Source organism: Erythrolamprus reginae, chromosome 1 (genome assembly GCF_031021105.1).
Source record: "Erythrolamprus reginae isolate rEryReg1 chromosome 1, rEryReg1.hap1, whole genome shotgun sequence".
Taxonomy (NCBI): Eukaryota; Metazoa; Chordata; class Lepidosauria; order Squamata; family Dipsadidae; genus Erythrolamprus; species Erythrolamprus reginae.
The window spans coordinates 372,382,728-372,400,486 of NC_091950.1; positions in this window are offsets into that span (position 1 = coordinate 372,382,728).

A 17,759-nucleotide genomic window follows, 5' to 3' on the forward strand; every position below is an offset into this window, starting at 1 on the left:
AAAAGAAAGTAAGACACTGTCTTACTTTCAGGGAAACACGGTACATACCAGACAGAACTTTTAAATAATTTGTGCCTGAATGCTTCCTGGTCACGTCACTAAATCTCAACATCAGTGTAATTATCTAAAATTCAAAGGACAACCATTTCCAAGTACAGTGGTATCTCTACTTAAGAACACCTCTACTTAAGAACTTTTATAGATAAGAACCGGGTGCTCCAGATTTTTTTGCCTCTACTTAAGAAACATTTTCTACTTAAGAATCCGAGCCTGGAAAAAATTCCCAGGAAATTTGAGAGCGGCATGAAGGCCCGGCCAGTTTCCTGCCATTCCCCCTCTAATCCCAGCCATCTCAGGCTTTTCTGGGCTGCCAGAGGAGCCTTTCGGTGGCACTTAAGGAGGCTTTGGCAGTACAGCGCAAACGGAGCATTTTCCTTTCTCTAGGTGCTTGGAGAGGGAATAAACCACTTCGCTGTGGTGACTCTCTCATGCTGCCTCCCATACACTGGCACGAGGTTGCCTCCCAAAGTGTCGGCACGGAAAGGAAAAAGGGGGCGCTCACCTTACCTTCTTCCTTCAGCAGTGACTGTTCTGCTCTTCCTCCTCCTCCTCCTCCCACCCCAATTCTGAGCTTTTATTTCTTTCCTAATGCACATTGATTCCTATGGGAAAAATTGCTTCTACTTAAGAGCGTTTCTACTTAAGAACCTGGTCACGGAATGAATTAAGTTCTTAAGTAGAGGTACCACTGAATTCTTGATACGCAGATACTAGATTTTTATTGTGTAATCAGAACTAAAGAACATGATTCCTATTGAATGGATGCATATAGTATCTTAACTGGATCGATTTATATCACATCATACATTTTAGACACGCAGCTACATTTTAGCAATACAGTGATCCCCCGTTTATTGCGTCCCCAACCATTGCGAACAGGGTACTTCGCTATTTTTCAACCCGGAAGTCAAAATACCATCTACGCATGCGTGCCCGTGGGCACGCATGCGTAGATGGCAACCGGGAGATCAGCTGCTGGGCGGCTTCCCTGAGTCTTCCCCCTCTTGCTGGCGTCAGCGAGGAGTTTCCCCACCGCCCACGCAAACTCCTCGCTGCCGCCCGCCCTTCGCCCGCCCACGCCGTTCGTTCTCGGCGCTTTCGAGCTGAGTCCGGGAGCGAATTCGCTCCCGGACTCAGCTCGAAAGTGGCGAGAATGAACGGCGTGGACAGGCCGTTCCTTGCCGTTCGTTCTCGGCGCTTTCGAGCTGAGTCCGGGAGCGAATTCGCTCCCGGATTCAGCTCGAAAGTGGCGAGAATGAACGGCGTGGACAGGCCGTTCCTTGCCGTTCGTTCTCGGCGCTTTCGAGCTGAGTCCGGGAGCGAATTCGCTCCCGGATTCAGCTCGAAAGCGGCGAGAATGAACGGCGTGGACAGGCCGTTCCTTGCCGTTCGTTCTCGGCGCTTTCGAGCTGAGTCCGGGAGCGAATTCGCTCCCGGATTCAGCTCGAAAGCGGCGAGAATGAACGGCGTGGACAGGCCGTTCCTTGCCGTTCGTTCTCGGCGCTTTCGAGCTGAGTCCGGGAACGAATTCGCTCCCGGACTCAGCTCGAAAGCGGCGAGAATGAACGGCGTGGACAAGCCGTTCCTTTCCGTTCGTTCTCGGCGCTTTCGAGCTGAGTCCGGGAGCGAATTTGCTCCCGGACTCAGCTCGAAAGCGGCGAGAATGAACGGCGTGGACAAGCCGTTCCTTGCCGCTTGCTATCGGCGCTTTTGAGCTCAGTCCGGGAGCGAATTCGCTCCCGGCCTCAGCTCGAAAGCGCCGAGAGCCAGCGCCCCCCGGACCTCCAACCCGGGTTTGGGGGGCTGCTAGGAAGCCCTCCATGCCGGCGGCAAACAGCCGCGCCGCCCCCAATCTTCGGCTCCTCGCTAGCGCTGTGGGAGTAAAAACACCATCTGCACATGCGCAGATGGTGTTTTTACTTCCGCAGCGCTACTTCGCGAAAACCCGCTCGTTGCGGGGGTCCTGGAACGGAACCCTCGCAACGAGCGGGGGATCACTGTACTTCATTTTGTGGGGGAAATGGATACATTTCTTTAACTGTCCATTATTGACTTAATTGATCTTTATTCAGGGTTAAGTACCTTTCCAGCTGCAAAACTGTTTCAACTTCTTGCTACCGGCAGGAATTTTGGTTTTGATTTTCCCAACCCCGTTGAGATACTAGTTGCTTTAGAGATGTAGGATTCCTTGTTGTTGCTCTCGTGTGGTAGCACTATTAAAATAGTGGGTTATTTTTCGTTTTGTGTTCATTTCATTTTTAAAACCTACAATACTCTCCATTGTCAAAAACTGGAAATTGCATATTCTTTCAGAAAATTATTATTTATTTTAGATATTTTATCAGAAAACGAAATAACCAGTTGAGTTGAAATTGGAATGATATATAAACTTTGATATTCTAAATTTTAAAACCAATATATTTATATTTCTTACTGAAAAACAAAATGGTCCTCCATTCAAATCTCTGGTTCTATTAAGAACAATTTCTACTGTGAATTTATGGAAATAATATTACTGCGAGATCCTAGCGATATAGTTTGTAATGCCTTTACCGATAAACTTTTACTTATGTTTCTGTTTGAATTGTTAGTATAGAAATTTTACTAAGAACACTCTTGCATCTGATCTGGATTTTATACTATTTGGTGATGTTCTTACGTCAGGTTTTTTGAGACAGATTGACTGTAGTGGGTGGAGCTGACCTCAAAGAATGAGAGACACCATCCCTTCAGCCAATAAGGACCAAATCTGTCAAATTGTGTTTCTTTGTCCTCCTGCCTTAATTCCCCCTCCTTGACTCAGTCCTTGACCTGAACAAGACATCTGTTTTCCTTGCTCCCATTCTTTGGAGATTTCCTCCAATCGCTCTTCGAGTTTTACACTGTAAGTTCTCCCCAGCTGACTGGTTTGACATCGCAGTCGCTGGGTTGACGGCTTTGGCTTTGGCTCTCTCCGCCTGCCGAGCTGATGGCCATTGCATTCACAGGGGTTTTTCCTTTCATTTCAGCCTTGGGAGCTTTGCTCTGTTTTCCTTTGTCTGGCTCGCGCTTTTCACCTCTTTCCAGCTGAGGGACGCTGGCTGCGTAGCATAATAGTGAAGGCTTATGACCTGCAGTCCTTGCCACGACCTACCCGAGTGACAGTGCACTCAGCACGTGCTACTATGATGGCTGTGTGTTCCACTCAAGCATTAATCGAGGAGATCACCACTTAGGACTCACCGACTCCCTTTATCCACCACTACAAAATAGACAGCGGAGGTGACCTTTGTTCGCAGAGTTCTCCAACACGTGGTACTGGGGAAGCCGACCAGACTTAGCCCTCCCAACAAACAGACTGCTTTGGTATGTCCCATTCTTGGAGATTAGCTCCACTCACTATGGAGTAGGCACATTGGTTTTACCTGATATGCCTCTTCTCATGGTGGAGCTTGTCAGGGTTAGTATTGACCTGATATTCCAAATGCAGGAAGAAGGAGTATAATTACTGCAATGACTAACAAGAAAAAAATGCTGAGTCCCCGTGAATCTACAGAATGTGCTACAACCCGATTGGTGGACAAATGTATAAAATGTAATGCACCTTTGCATTACATTTTTATACATTTGGCATGTGGCTTGTTGTGGATGGTCTGTAGTAATATTGTAATAGTGTTGTCTAGTGAGATAGTTATAGTCTAAGTCGTTAGAATAGTTAGAATTTTGTAATTTTTGCATTAGAGCCTCCTTTTGGCAGTAGCTTGCATTTTCCCCCCTTGTAAGCAGTTTCTGCTTTAATCCTAACACATTTTCCTGCCTGTTTACTATATTTGGGTAAAGAGCATGGTTTTTATTTTAACCACGGTCAAGACTAGGTTACAATCAGTGGATGACTTGGTTCATTAAGTGTTGTACCACATGATTCTTGGCAAATGTATCTTTTTCTTTTATGTATGCTGAGAGCATATGCACCAAGACAAATTCCTTGTGTGTCCAATCACCCCTGGCCAATAAAGAATTCTATTCTATTCAGTGATAGCAACTACATATTCTAGAATAATGTGTTTAGCTGCATTTTCTCTTTGGCCCAATTTCTTTCCCTCTTCCCTTTTGTTGGCTTGATGAATTAAAAAATAGAAGACATACAGAACTGACCCATATTGCAGAAGGTGTCTTTGGATCTTTTCAACTTTGTCATGTAAACACATTTAAAAGGATTGAGACTGCTGGGTCAACCTGGGTGTTTCAGTAAGGAGACCAAATAAAACAAGTTAATGGAATATTTGGAACAGAAAATAGACTTAATGCAGAAAGCCAAAGCAAGAAAATGCTTAGAGGGGCATCCGGTATTTGATGCATCAGTGTTGGATTTAATGCATCACTGCCGTAACAGTACAAATGGATTTCAGTTCCAAAATGTCAAATTTCTGTTCCAAAGATAGACAATAATGAACTTTTATGTCATATGGTCTTTGGCATGTTACAGTGCTATTGGCATGGTTCTGCTGGAATCCTCAAAACATTGCATTTACTTCTTTTTTTTAAAGCCTTTCGAATGTAGCAAGATATTGGAACATTCAATTGTAACAAACATAACATATGAAATGCATCTGTACTAGGTGCCACATTTAATTACTTCAGTTATATTATATGCTTTCAATGCTACCATAGATAAATTCATTGATGAAAAGAAGAATTTGGGCACAGTGCTTGGAACTCCACTGAAACACTGTACCATTATGGTGCTATTAAATTATTTGTTCCTTCCAACTTTGTTGAGAAAAGGCTTAGCAGTGAGAGAACAGCAATGATTCCTTTGCAAAAAATCTGAGGATTCACATTAGGAGTACCCTCTACAGTCTGGAAATGAACTATGAAATGGAAATTACAGCATTACAATAATGATGCGCTCATAGCCTAGGCCAGGGATGGCGAACCTATGGCATGGGTGCCACAGGTGGCACGCAGAGCCATATCTGTCGGCACGTGACCCGTTGCCCTAGCTCAGCTCCAGCACACGTGCACAACAGCCATTTTTTTATTTTTAGCTTGCACGGAGGCTCTGGGACGGGATTTTTGGCTTCCGAAGGCCTACGGGAGGGTGGGGGAGGGCATATTTGCCATCCCCAAATTCCAGGTAAGCCTCTGGAGTCTAGGGAGGATGAAAAACCGGCCTACTGTGCCCACCCAAAATTTGGAAAATGGGCTGTTTCTGACCTCCAGAGGGCCTCTGGGGGAGCAGGGGAGGCAATTTTCACTTTCACCAGGCATTGAGTTATAGGTGTTGGCACTTGTGCAGGGATGTTAGTGTGTGCACAGACACTTTTGGCACCTGAGGGGAAAAAGGCCTAGAGCAGTAATGGCTAACCTTTTTTTGGTTGGGTACCAAAAGGGTTACAATAATGTGTGTGTGTGTGCCCACACCCATAATGCAATTCCTACCACCTGTGCTTCCCCACCCCCCATAGGTTCACCATCACAGGACTAGAGGGTTCTATGGCCTACAGCAGGGGCAGGCAAAGTTGGTTCTTTTATGACTTGTGGACTTCAACTTCCAGAATTCCTGAGCCAATCATGCTAGCTCAGGAATTCTGGGAGTTGAAGTACACAAGTCATAAAAGAGCCAACTTTGCCTACCCCTGGCCTAGAGCAGTGTTTCCCAACCTTTTTTGAGCCGCGGCACATTATTCACATTTACAAAATCCTGGGGAACATTAAGCGAGGGGGGGGGGCTAAAAAAGTTTGGACAAAAAAAATCTCAATCTTCCTCCCTTTCGCTCTATTTCTCTCTCCATCCCTCTTTCTTTCTCCCTTCCTTCCTTTCTTTTTTGCTCTCTTTCTCTCTCCCTCCTTCCTCCCTCTATGTCTTTCCCTCTCCCTCCTTCCCCCCTCTGAGCTTCGGTTCGCGGCACACCTGACCATGGTCTAGAGGGTTCTCTTCGGAGAAGGGCAGCATACAAGTCTAATTATTATTATTATTATTATTATTATTATTATTATTATTATTATTAATAATAATAATAATAATGTAGCTTGCTTTTTTTCACCATTATGTAAAATGAGTAGCTTACATTCTCCTTCCTTTTTGCTCCTAGACAAAGAGTTCAGTGTACCTTTAAAGTCTGAATGTAAACTCACATATGGAAACACTTCACCTTTTTTTTATAAGGAAAGAGATTATTCTAAGGAGTTAACACTGAAACGTGTTTGGAGTTTAAAATTCAAATGATTAAACCTAGATTTTTAGTTATTCCTTCAATCACTATGAATTAAACTGAAAGTCTAACTCTAAACTATTTTCTCGGGAACTTAGTAGCTTTATTAAAAGTGAGCATTCTTTTAGGAAACACATTGTTCCTTTTTTTACAAGAAGATTTTAATATCTTTAATCAAGCTGAAAATAATTTAATTTGATTTATTTAATTAATTTCAATTGTATTCATTTAAACAAAGCTGTATTATTTTATATTAAGCTGAAAGATGTTTAGATTATCAGGAAAACACCTCAGTTTTATATTAATGACTTTCCCTGCTCCCAGTCTATCTCTATCCATGTCAAAATAACATTGCCTGCACAATCCCATCTAGATTTAGAAATTTGAACTGATTAAACTACAGTGGAACCTCGACATACGAGCAGCTCTACTTACGAGCTACTCGAGATAAGAGCTGGGAGGGGAGCGACATTTTTGTTCGCCTCCCGAGCTCACATTCGGGATACGAGCGCCAAGGAGCTGTCTCCTGAAGCCGAACACTAACTTCCGCTTTCGGCTTCAGGAGACAGCTCCTTGGCGCTCGTATCCCGCGTGTTTTAAAAGGTTGCAGCCAGCCTGGGGGGCTCGGGGGGGTGCTGGCAAGCCCCCCAGGCCGGCTGCAACCTTTTAAAACACCCGCGCCGCTTCGCAGCTGTCTCCTGAAGCCGGAACGCTAACTTCCGCGTTCGGCTTCAGCAGACAGCTGCGAAGCGGCGCGGGTGTTTTAAAATGTGGCAGCCGGCCTGGGGGGCTCGGGGGCTTCCCCCCGAGCCCCCCAGGCCGGCTGCCACGTTTTAAAACGCGCGCCGCTTCGCAGCTGTCTGCTGAAGCCGAACGCGGAAGTTAGCGTTCCAGCTTCAGCAGACAGCTGCGAAACAGCGCGCGTGTTTTAAAACGTCACAGCCGGCCTGGGAGGCTCGGGGGGAAGCCCCCGAGCCCCCCAGGCCGGCTGCCACGTTTTAAAACACGCGCGCCGCTTCGCAGCTGTCTCTGAACGCTAACTTCCGCGTTCGGCGGCAGCGGGTTTTTTTGTTGTTGCACGGATTAATTGACTTTACATTGTTTCCTATGGGAAACAATGTTTCATCATACGAGCGTTCCGACTTACGAGCCTCCTTCCGGAACCAATTAGTCTCGTAAGTCGGGGTTCTACTGTATATAGAAACATAGAAGATTGACAGCAGAAAAAGACCTCATGGTCCATCTAGTCTGCCCTTATTTTATCTTAGGATGGATATATGTTTATCCCAGGCATGTTTAAATTCAGTTACTGTGGATTTACCAAACACGTCTGCTGGATATTGGTTCCAAGGATCTACTACTCTTTCAGTAAAATAATATTTTCTTATTATAGAAATCCCTACTTTCTATATAGAAATCTAGAAATCTAAAAACCCTACTACATATAGAAATCCCTACTACATGAGACCAGTTTTATTTATATCGTTGAATTATATTTTCACAGCCAAAAGGCCTTGACTGAAATTGTCATTAATTTCATCATAATCAAAACTCAACATGTTTTCAACACCACCACATAAAAACTGTAATCCATATGGATTTGTAGCCCTGCGCATCTGGAAGGTAACAAGCTGGTTAGTGCAAAGCTTATTGTAAGACTAATAGTGGTTATCTAGAAGGCCATCTTTCTATTCTGGTGAAAACATCAGGCATTGAAAAAGCTCCGAATTTTATATAACCAGTTGCATCAGCTTAAATACAAAGATGCCTAGGAATGAATGTTTCAGAAAGTTCCCTCTTGAACCATTGGCCTTATCAGAAGGTGAACCAGTGCAGTTTGTAATATCTGGGGCATGTCAATCAATCGGGCTGGCATTTGAATAGCTGGTGGCTTCCAAGAGTAATAAAAACTTCAACAAAATCCAGAAGGACACAGATCAAATGGTTGTAGAAGGGAGAAGGATCACATTAGCAAGGATAAAAGAATCAGAAAGGAGCAGGGTATTTTTAGAGGACCTTTATTTTTCAAATTAGCATAATTACTTCAATATCATGTAGAGATGCCTTATAAAACTACTTCAAAGCTTCAAATGTAATAGCATGTGTTTTATGCAAAGAGAGGATGCGAAAGTAGGTGATAACCTATATTTTAGATCTATACTAGCCTCCCTTTTCATTATCAGTAAAAATATATTTCTCTCTCTCTCTCTCTCTCTCACACACACACACACACACAAACTGGAATCTAATAGCAAAATGTATTGTGAACATCAAGTCAAGTGAGTAGAAAAGAAGTCAAGGAAGAAAATTGTGCAAAAATCTTTGTTGGTATAACACAGCCTCCAAATGGGGCCTTTACTTGTTTTGCAAGGACAAAAACTGCAGTTGATCTTTGGATTATGGTATAACCAGTGTAGATATATCCTTTGCTTAAACTGAATAACTGATTTTTATGGCAGGTGATTTAGCTTCCTTTTATTCATTTTGTAAACATGCTTCTATTTTGATATAAATATTTTGCAGGCATACGTCATTAACTCCACCCTTCTGATCTGATCATGTATGTTCAAAACAAAATAGTTTTTGAGAACTACTGGCTTGTTTATACCATAAGAGCAGATCTGATTGCACATCCATGAAAGTGTCCACATCGTCTTCTCATTGATTGAATGACTTTCTGCTCATGCTTCATGCGGTAGCAATGATTGCATAACAAGTTGACATGTGTGGGCACAATGTATGTTGCAGTAGTGTGTTTCACTTACCTTTGCTACCGATTTGGGAATGGGAGCATACGGGCACATGTTTTGCATGCACACAACACTCTGCATGCGCAGAAGCTTATGCGCATACACCAGAGCATTTTGGATTATATTTATTTTTATTTATTTATTGGATTTGTATGCTGCCCCTCTCCGGAGACTCGGGGCGGCTAACAGCAATAATAAGACAGCGTACAATAATAATCCAATAATAAAAACAATTAAAAACCCATTAATATAAAAAACCAAACATACATACAGACATACCATGCAATAAAATTGTAAAGGCCTAGGGGGAAAGAGTATCTTAATTCCCCCATGCCTGGTGGCAGAGGTGGGTTTTAAGTAGCTTACGAAAGGCAAGGAGGGTGGGGGCAATTCTAATTTCTGGGGGGAGTTGGTTCCAAAGGGCCACAGAGAAGGCCGCCAGCTGACATTGTTTAGTCGACAGGACCCAAAGGAGACCAACTCTGTGGGACCTAATCAGTTGCTGGGATTTGTGCAGCAGAAGATGGTTCCATTTGTATTCATGAGCTTCATAAATAGGAACGGACCTGTAGGAAGAGAAACACAGTTACCAAACTAGCATATTTCAGATATGCAGAATAAGAACTCCTAGTCAACATGGGTGCTGCCCCTTCTGGCTTGGAATTCTAAGAACATCTCTCCTGGACAAAGTGATGCTTGATATTAGAAATGTTTATCCATTTATTTGTAAAACTTGTCTGCCTGAATCCAGCTAGTTGGTGTGAAGTTTACAGAGTTCATCAACATGGGCAAAAACTAAGAAAATTGAAATAAAATATTAGTTAAAAATTACAGAATTCTAAAAGTGGTGTCACAATATAATGAACTTAAAGCTTCCGTAAGAGCCCTGCTTTCTTTTGGTGCTTGAAAGCCGTGAATGGTGGAGGTTATAGATGGCTTCAGCGGGCAAGCTGTTCCTAAGGAGGAATTTAATTTAATTTAATTTATTAGATTTGTATGCTGCCCCTCTCCATAGACTCAGAGCGGCTCGAAGGCTACTACTAAAGCCATTCTCCCGCAAGGGACAGGCATGTGACACAGAAATGTCTGCGCACAAGTATACATTACTGCCCACGACCATGGCAAAGCAAAGCAGTTACTTAAATTAAAAACTATATAAATAAATAATAATTATTATTATTATTTTTAAATGTTGTGTACTGTATATTTTATATATTGTGAGCCGAGGACTCGGGGCGGCATAAAAATCCAATTAATCATAATAATCATAATAGTCATAATAATCATAATGATGATGATGATGAATGCCTATAAAAGAAAGCACCTTATTTATAAAATGATTTGAACTCTGCATAAGCCTATAAAATAAAATAAAATAAAATAAAATAATGCCTATAAAATAAAGCACCTTATTTATAAAATGATTTGAACTCTGCATAAGCCAACGTCTCATACTGAAAAAAACCGAGAGAATTATATACACACATGCCCACACACTCCCATCTCTTCTTCCAGCAGAAACGGCCAAAAAGAACAAAAGATCAGAGCAGGGCAAGAATGAGAAATAGCTGTATAGGGAAGGGAAGAGAAGGGAAAGGAAGGGAAGGGAAGAGAAAGGGAGGAACAAGACTGGGTGGACATAAGCTAAGAAGAACTGCAGAGAGAAGGCAACAAAAGGGAGCCAAGCTCTGTTTGATCATTCCAAAAAGGGCAATTCCCCAAATAGCCTTTCCCAGCCAGCAATTAAACTCAGGCCAATCTGCAAGCACAGCCCTTCTTTGCAACAGTGATGTTTGCAAGTCTTTAAGTCCTTTGTTTCTTGAAAGTTTTCAGCTTTATCTATGCATACAAGATGGCTTGTCAATTCATGGGTAATTATTTGGGAGGAAAGACACTCCTCCCTATCCAATAAATAAGGAATTGTTTTATTTATTTTCCAAAACATTTATTTTCCTAAACATTGTCGGCATCGGGGCAATAAACATCTCAAATATTGCATTTCTATTTGAACCTTGATCTTATTCCTAGCTCTATTAGAGTAGGCAATGATTAGGGGACATGTGTGTCTACTGAGAGAGGTACCACCATTCTTTCTCATATTCTAAACCAGGGGTCTCCAACCTTGGCAACTTTAAAACCTGTGGACTTCAATTCCCAGAATTCCTCAGCCAGCAAATCTGCCAAGGTTGGAGACCCCTGTTCTAAACGTACCACCTCAGAAGACCCATTGATTAATGTAGTGTCACAGTTCAAGAGCTTGCAGCATAATTTAGCATTTGGCTGCCCTTCTGATAAACTTGGGAGCTGAGCCACTTTCTATTTTCTGCAGTGAAGAGCTATAGAAGGTTGTCATTTAACAAGAATGCATATAATCTGAGCGATCTTTAAACAAGGTCTGCTTGGGGATGATTGTCAGCAGAAGTCTGGCTATAATTTGAAAGCTTAAAAAAAAAAGTATCTTGGAAGAATGAAAAAGACCAAGCAGGAGGGGGTGAAACTGTTGAAGGCCTTGGCACAAAAGCCCTGCTGTTTATTTATGAGAAAGAGTGAGTTATCGTCCTGAAACTATTCTTCTGGGAAATAAACCCACAAATCTTGGAGGGACACAGATTAAATGGACTACCCACATGACTGACTCCACCTCAGTAATGGCTAATTCCTTGTTACTGTGTAATGGACAGCTATTATAAACGGCCCCTTTTAGCACCTTTGTTTATTCTTGGTCAACAAATCTCCTTTGCTAACTTGTTTGCTAGAGTTTGTATCAGTGTTCCCTCTAATTTTTTGGGGTGGGTGGGTGGAAAAGTATAGTGTCTTCGGGACTGGGCGGCACAGAAATAATAAATAAATAAACAAACAAACAAACAAATAAAAAACCCACCCTGTTTTGCCTCAGAGAATTTCAAAATAAAATACTGTACTGTGTGTCTATAACAGTGAGTTCATAATAGGGCAACTCTATCAATATCAAAATGCCACTTAAATAGTTGAGCTAGTTTCAAACTAGATTTTGATTTTCTTTCTCTCTTCCTTACTCCCATTCTTTTTCTTTCTCTTTTCCTTCCTCTCATTTTTCTATCTGTTTCTCTCTCTTCCTCTCTCTCTCCTTCCCTCTCACTCTTTCCCTCTCGGCTTCTGGGCAGGTTTGGAAAACTCTGAGTTGATGATGATTTTTAAGTGAACGATTGCTCACTGCTCAGCTTAGAGGGAACTATGGTTTGTATATCCTTTGCTTTCTACCTTTCAAGCTAGCAGTGCTCCCTCCTATCCTTTGTCTTCCCAGAGCTGGGAGTTAGATTGAGTGATTGGGCCAAAATGACCAAGTGACTTGCCATGGATGAGGATGCATTAAATCCTTGGCCAGTTTGATTAGTCTGAGTTTCGGGTAAAAAGTTGGTTGGATCCTTAATATTTTCACATTATACCCAGCTTATCGGACAGTTCAAAGATACTTTCACTTCTGGGTATACTGTAAGTCTAGAGTAGTGTTTCCCAACCTTGGCAACTTGAAGATATTTGGACTTCAACTCCCAGAATTCCCTAGCCAGCGAACGCTTGTAACCTGGATTGGTTGAGTATCTACTTTTAAGTAAGCTGAATATAGCTAATGTAAATTTCCTGTATATAGAAGACTGAAGCAGAAGATATTTTGCATTGAAGAGTAAAACTATTGTTTTCTACAAATGTGTCTTCATCATTTATCTGGTTCCTTTATTATTATTATTATTATTATTATTATTATTATTATGTCAGTACAACACAGCAAACGAGATCACTATGCTGGATTTCGTATTTCATCACCAGTCGGGCGCTTCCCAAGCACCTAGGACTGCGTGATGTAGCGGCGAATTATGTTTGCCGATCCCAGTAAAGCGGCCTTTTGCAATTGACAGATGGAGATTTTGTCAATTCCGATGGTTTTCAAATGTCCGCTGAGATCCTTTGGCACTGCACCCAGCGTGCCAAGTACCACTGGGACCACTGTCACTGGCTTATGCCAGAGTCGTTGCAGCTCGATTTTTAGATCGAAGATTTAGATTTTCAGGACTACCTAGAAGAAAATTCAGGACTACCTAGAAGAAAATGACATCATGCCAGTGGAGCAAAAAGGCAATAAAAGATGAAGTAGAGGTACGAAAGACCAGTTCCTAATTGATAAAAATATTATTATTATTATTATTATTATTATTATTAATAATAATAATAATAATATTAATTAGATTTGTATGCTGCCCCTATCTGTATTATATTCTGATATCTTATCTAGTCCTCCTGCGTTACTCTGCATACATATATCCAGACAGTGCAGACAACCGGACTGGTCCACGTGATGAACTTGTGGGTGTGGGAATGAATCTTAACCTGGGTGGGGAACGGTAGGAAAAGTATAGATTTGACTACGGTTCGTAACCCACATGGCTCTGTTAGTAAATTGGAATTTGGAAGAAGGACTCTGATTTATTTCTCGGATCTTTATTGGGACGCTGACAGTGGCTATGGGAAGCAGTCCAGGAGGAGAAATGGTTTGGTAGTAGGAGCCTCACAATTCACCTTAGCCAACCCTGGTGAATCTTCTGACAACAGCAGGGTTTATTTCTCTGTGTCATCCAGCCAGCACTTGAAGAACCTCCTCGCGAGTGGTGCCACTCTTAGGGAAGCCCCACTCACTCTTGCATCCCAGGCTGGAGTCTGCTTCTGAAATGATGACAAGCTCTCCAAGGAACCACAGTGGGGAGATGAGTCTTGACCAGGGAAGGCAGGCCAGGAGGTTGGGCCTGCCCGTGGAGGAGGGCTTGGTCTAGCTGCATTCTGCTAGGGTCTGTCAGCCAAGTGAGGAGTGGGAAAGATAACGGGAAGGCAGGCAGGCAGGCAGGCAGAGAAGCCCTCTTTGCTAAGCATCAGTATACTGGTGATACTCAACTATGCATCTCCACCTCGTATCAATTTAGTGAAGCGGTGTAAGTGATGTGCTGGTGTCTGGAGGCTGTGAGTGCTTGGATGGATGTTAATAGGCTCAGACTCAAGCCCGACAAGACAGAGTGGCTGTGGGTTTTGCCTCTCAAGGACAATCCCACCTGTCTATCCATTAACCTGGTGGGGGGGAGAAGCTTTTGCCCCCCTCAGAGTGGGTCCACAACTTGGGCACCCTCCTCGATCCACAGTTGAGCTTAGAATACCATCTCTCAGCTGTGAGGAGGGGGTATTGTTTATGATCTATAAAGCCCTACCTGGCATCATTCCAGACTACTTATAGGACCGTCTTCTGCCTCATATGTCCCAGTGGCCGGTCAGATCCCACAGAGTTGGCCTTCTCCAGGTCTCATCAGCTAAACAATGTCACCTGGTGGGACCTAGGGGGAGAGCCTTCTCTGTAGCAGCCCCGGCCCTTTGTAACCAACTTTCAACCTTTTTTGAGCCATGGCACATTTTTTACATTTACAAAATCCTGGGGCACATTGAGTTGGGGGCGGGGCTAAAAAAAGTTTGGACAATTTTTTTTCTCTCTCTTCCCCCCTTCCGCTCTATTTCTCTCTCCCTCCCTCTTTCTCTCCCTTCTTTTTTCTCTCTCTCCACCCCTCTTTTTCTCTTCCTTCCTTCCTCTCTTTTTTGCTCTCTTTCTCCCTTCCTCTGTCTTTCTCTCTCCCATCTTCCCTCCCTCTCTCTCTTTCTCTTTCTTTCTCTCTCTCTCTTTTGCTCTCTCTCTTGCTCTCTCTCTTGCTCTCTCTCTTGTTTTCTTTCTCTCTTGCTTGCTTTCTCTCTTGTTTTCTTTCTCTCTTTCTTTCTTTCTTTCTCTCTCTCTCTTTCTCTCTTTCTTTCTCTCTCTTTCTTTCTTTCTCTCTTTCTTTCTTTCTCTCTTTCTTTCTTTCTCTCTCTCTTGTTTTCTTTCTCTCTCTGAGCTTCGCGGCACACCTGACCATGTCTCACGGCACACTAGTGTGCCGCGGCACACTGGTTGAAAAACACTGCTCTAGAGATTTGCACTCCCCCGACCCTCCCTGCTTTCCACAAGAGTCTAAACATCTATCTTTGCCGACAGACTTGGGGCTGCTAAGACCAACATCTAGCTCTAGCCAACGAATGAATTCATGTTTGATTATCTGAATATGAGTGACTGTTTTTTTAAGTAATTGAGATTTTGGTATGTTTTTAAAATTTAGATTGCTATGTGTTATGTATTACTTTGTTGTGAGCCGCTCTGAGTCCTAGGAATAGAGTGGCATAAAAATACAACAAACAAACAAATAGTAATGAGGAAGAAAAAGAGGAAACTGGAACAAAAGACCAAAGGGAGAAAAAGGTTATCTCACAAAAAGAAACAACACAGTTCAATTTGAGATCCGTGCACTAAATGAAATAAATAAAACACATGGAAAATTCATGAGTATAACAGGACCCACACACACACCCTACACACCCATGTTTTTAGAGATGCCTGTGGATCTGTTGTGTGAGAAAAGAAGACAGAAGATGTCAGCATTTTATAAACAACTGGCCAAACAGAACTTAAATCCAAATGGCAATTTTGAATGTTGCACCGACAGTTGAACAGACTCCCAATCCTACAATTAAACTTTTCAGCTATCGGTAGCTTTAACCGTCAAAAGACCTTCAAATATTTGCCTTTTCTCCCTTTTCCCTCTGACTTCATTTCCTCTCTAGATTATTGGCAGACTCAGTAAAAAGGAAAAGTCATTTCCTTTCCTGTCATTTATGGCTATGTATTTTGTTTCATTTACTGAAAGCAGACTTGTAAGGGAAAGTGTCAGATTTTCCCATACTTGGAAGTTTCCATCCCTGATCCAAAATCCCTTTGAGACAGGACAGGTGCTGTGTTACTGACCTCCTTGTATCACAAACAACTGGAGGAATCAGGTGGAAACCTATTGGTTTTGCAGGGCAGCTTTCCACAACCTGGTTGGTGCCTCAAATGTATTGAATTCCTGCTCCTGACAGCACCACTCAGTATAGCTCAGCATTTTTCAGTCTTTGCAACTTTAAGATGTGTGGGCTTCAAACAGCTGGTGAAATTTGGAATTGAGGTGCACACATTTTAAAGTTGCCAGGTGGAAAACCACTGGCATAGTTAATGACCCCATGATGGCCAAGGAGAAAAAAATGAGTCCCATGATGATAGATGTACTATATAGAAACTACTTTGCCATAAGAATGCAGCAAAGGGCACAATGAATACTTGAACAGAAGGAATCCTCAATCTGAGTATTGTATGGGCAGTTCTGTGTTAGCAAAAACTTCAGAAGAGAAGGATTTAGGGGTAGTGATTTCTGACAGTCTCAAAATAGAAACATAGAAACATAGAAGTCTGACGGCAGAAAAAGACCTCATGGTCCATCTAGTCTGCCCTTATACTATTTTCTGTATTTTATCTTAGGGTGGATATATGTTTATCCCAGGCATGTTTAAATTCAGTTACTGTGGATTTATCTACCACATCTGCTGGAAGTTTGTTCCAAGGATCTACTACTCTTTCAGTAAAATAATATTTTCTCATGTTGCTTTTGATCTTTCCCCCAACTAACTTCAGATTGTGTCCCCTTGTCCTTGTGTTCACTTTCCTATTAAAAACACTTCCCTCCTGGACCTTATTTAACCCTTTAATATAATATATTCAAAACGGGTGAATAGTACAGTCATGCCGTAGGGAAAGCAAGTAGGATGCTTGGCTGCATAGCTAGAGGTATAACAAGCAGGAAGAGGGAGATTATGATCCCGCTATATAGAGCACTTGGTGAGACCACACTTGGAATACTGTGTTCAGCTCTGGAGACCTCACCTACAAAAAGATATTGACAAAATTGAACGGGTCCAAAGACGGGCTACAAGAATGGTGGAAGATCTTAAGCATAAAACATATCAGGAAAGACTTCATGAACTCAATCTGTATAGTCTGGAGGACAGAAGGAAAAGGGGGGACATGATCGAAACATTTAAATATGTTAAAGGGTTAAATAAGGTCCAGGAGGGAAGTGTTTTTAATAGGAAAGTGAACACAAGAACAAGGGGACACAATCTGAAGTTAGTTGGGGGAAAGATCAAAAGCAACATGAGAAAATATTATTTTACTGAAAGAGTAGTAGATCCTTGGAACAAACTTCCAGCAGACATGGTAGATAAATCCACAGTAACTGAATTTAAACATGCCTGGGATAAACATATATCCATCCTAAGATAAAATACAGAAAATAGTATAAGGGCAGACTAGATGGATCATGAGGTCTTTTTCTGCCGTCAGTCTTCTATGTTTCTATCTGTTCCTGGTCTAGCTGTAAAACCTACAGGTTTAAAACTACAGGTGAAACTCAAAAAATTAGACTATCCTGCAAAAGTTCATTTATTTCAGTAATGCAACTTAAAAGGTGAAACGTAATATATGAGAGAGACTCGTTACATTCAAGGCAAGATAGTTCAAGCCATAATTTGTCATAATTGTGATGATTATGGGGTACAGCTCATAAAACCCCCAAATCCATCATCTCAGAAAATTAAAATATTACATGCGATCAAGAAAACAAGGATTGTACATAGAACAATATCGAACCTCTGAAAAGTATAAACTGGCAGATGTACTCAGTACTTGGTTTGGACCATTTTGCAGCAATTACTTTGTCAATGTGGCATGGCATGGAAGCTATCAGCCTGTGGCATTGCTGAGGTGTTAGGGAAGACCAGGATGCTTCAATAGCGGCCTTCAGCTCTTCTGCATTGTTCGATCTCATGTGTCTCATCTTTCTCTTGG